We start from the raw sequence: 2919 nt of genomic DNA, 5'->3' as shown, positions 1-2919 counted from the left end.
AGGAAGGAAGGAAGGAAGGAAGGAAGGAAGGAAGGAAGGAAGGAAGGAAGGAAGGAAGGAAGGAGAGAGAAAGAAAGAAAAGAAAAGAAAAGAAAAGAAAAGAAAAGAAAAGAAAAGAAAGGAGAGAAGAAGGGGAGGAAAGAGGAAGGGAAGGAAAGAGGAAGGGAGGGAAGGGAAGAAGGAAGAAAAGTAGGACCAAAGAAAACGGCCTTAGGAAACCTCCAGATTTAGAACCTGACTTGTTGGAGTTGAATGCACTTGCTGCTGGTCTTTCCCATATGAAGTTGTCTAAACCAGCCATGTCCAAAATTAGGTTATATCCTATCCTATGGGTTATAGTTATAGTTATAGTTATAGTTATAGTTACTTTTGAATAAAATGGACACAACTAAATTCCATTTGATATGAATCAACACCACACCAGTGTGTCAGATTCCTCATTTCCAGCACCGTCCTCCCTAAAGTAGAAGGGGAAGTTCGGCCACACAGAGTAGATGAGAGTAGCACCCCACTCATGTGCTTGCTTTACATATATTGCAATATATTACATTTTATGTACTGAGTAAATGAACTTTTAGTTTATGTTGTATAGATTTGGCCAAATGAACCCTCACAAAGAGAATACCAACTTTTTAAAATTTCTGCAAAAATAAAAAACAGTTCGGATATAAAATAAATGAAAACACAAATGAGCAACAGAAGCAGAGCCAACACTTTTCCTTCTCTAAATACCAGTTCTTTGTAAGCTTAAAGGTAAAAAAAAAAAAATATGACAAATCTAATCACATCTGACAAAAACTAGGCTCCAAAAGCTTATATTTATCAAGGTTATTTTAAATATAGATTTACATCTACATCCACTATTGTTACAAGCAAACCTTGTCCTAAATATCCATCGTGCTTTGAGATAGCAGCTAATGATGTACGAAGCCATCACCACACTGAAAACTTAATTATCCAGAGTCTGAAGACAAATCTCTATAATGTTACAGCAAGACATGTGATACTTAATCCAAGATACAGCAATATTTTATGAAATGTAATAAAAAAGATAAAAGGCCTTTTTCAAGATTTCTCATTTCACAGTACAAGCCAAAAGGGCACAGAGCTTTGGGGGACAGCACTTGGTCTATCGGAATAAAGCAGAAAAAAAAAGAAAAAGGCTGAAACAACACACTGAACACAATATAGTGACTAAAATGCATTTCTAGCTGATGACGCCTTCGGAGAACGCAGAGACCCATTGCTGAGATTCTGAAGAAGCAAGCACTGGAGTAAATTATGTAAGGATGGGAGGCTTGTTATGCAGTTGGATAAAGGAACACACGAACAAGTTTCTGTGAAACAGCAAATGAAAGAGTACACACACACACACACACAAACACACACAGACACACACACACATTCTCAACAGTAAATATAGTCTATAATTTTAAAAGATACAGAGCTTTTTGAAAACACCCACAAGTGAACCCACTAATAGAGTTCTACTTTAACTAGAAACTTTAAATGATACAGAAATAGAATATAAGATTATTAAGATCCATTCAATTATACATCTAATCATTTATTCCAAGGTAAGAGTATATCATTTTACTGCATAGGAGAGCAATTTCAGCCAAAAGGTTAGAATCAAATAATGCACAAAGTACTAAATACTAAAAGCTGTCATGCAGCGGCTAATTGTGTAAAAAATATAATGTTAGCCCTAGCCAGCTTGGCTCAGTTGATAGAGCATCACCCTGCAGACCAAAGTGTCTTGAGTTTAATTTTAGTCAAGGGCTCATCCCTGGCCTGGGCCCTGGCTGGGGGCTCATGCAGGAGGCAACCAATCAATGTGTTTCTCTCACATCAATATTTCTCTCTGTCTTTCCCTCTATCTTTCACTCTATCTAAAAATCAATGGGAAAATATCTCTGGGTGAGGATTTTTAAAAATTTAGAATTTTAAAATATAGTGAAATATTTAAAATATCTGATAATGAGTCAGGGATATAGCATTAAAGTTTTATACGGAGGAAATTTTGCTCTTAGCAAAGCACTGAAGAGAGCTACAAAACTTAGAGATGAGTTATACATTCTTCATCAGAGAGAATAGTCCTTCACCTTTTTTTATGACAAGATAAAGGTAATGCTTTAATAACGAGTAAGAAAAAGTAGTGTGTTGCTGTTTTATTAAATCATACTTCAGCAAAAATATGTTGAGTACTGATGTTTGAACATTTTTCTAGGCTCATATCATTTTGATGCCTAGCATAATCTACCAGTAAGTGTGTTGAGTATTTTAAAATTTCATATCTACTCACTTTTTAAATTTTTAGAAACAGAATACTGTGATTTTGACATCTTTCAAATGCTCAGTGGATTCTGGGATCACTTGTTGAAAAAATATAAAAAGTCAGCACCTTCTGGTTACTTTGTGAAAAAAAGTAACTGACATAGGAGAAAATGTATGCTTGGTACTTAGCATTGAAATATGGAGGTCCGTGGTCAAAATGTTTTTCCTATCTTGAAGACTGCTGAACGATAGGAACAAATGGAAACTTATCTCTTCGTACCTCTTCCTTCCTGAAGATGGATCACGAGTCATTGCATTTACTTTGTCTGCCTGCTTTGTCCTTCCATTTCATTAAATGTTATTAGTATTTATACTAGTTATTAGTATTGCTACTGATAGAGCCATGACATCTGCACCTCATTTTCACTATTCAAAGAAGAATTATTTCCACTATATTTATATCTCAAACTCTTGCAAGACTCAAATCTTTACACTAATAAAAGAGAAAAATGGTAATTGGCATACGAGCTACCCTTTTCATTGGCTAATCAGGGCTATATGCAAATTAACTGCCAACTCAGATGGCAGTTAACTGCCAACAAGATGGCGGTTAATTTGCATATGTAGGCACAATGCAGGGAG

This window comes from Myotis davidii, unplaced genomic scaffold (genome assembly GCF_000327345.1).
Source record: "Myotis davidii unplaced genomic scaffold, ASM32734v1 scaffold1421, whole genome shotgun sequence".
Classification (NCBI taxonomy): domain Eukaryota; kingdom Metazoa; phylum Chordata; class Mammalia; order Chiroptera; family Vespertilionidae; genus Myotis; species Myotis davidii.
This window is presented reverse-complemented; position numbering follows the sequence as displayed.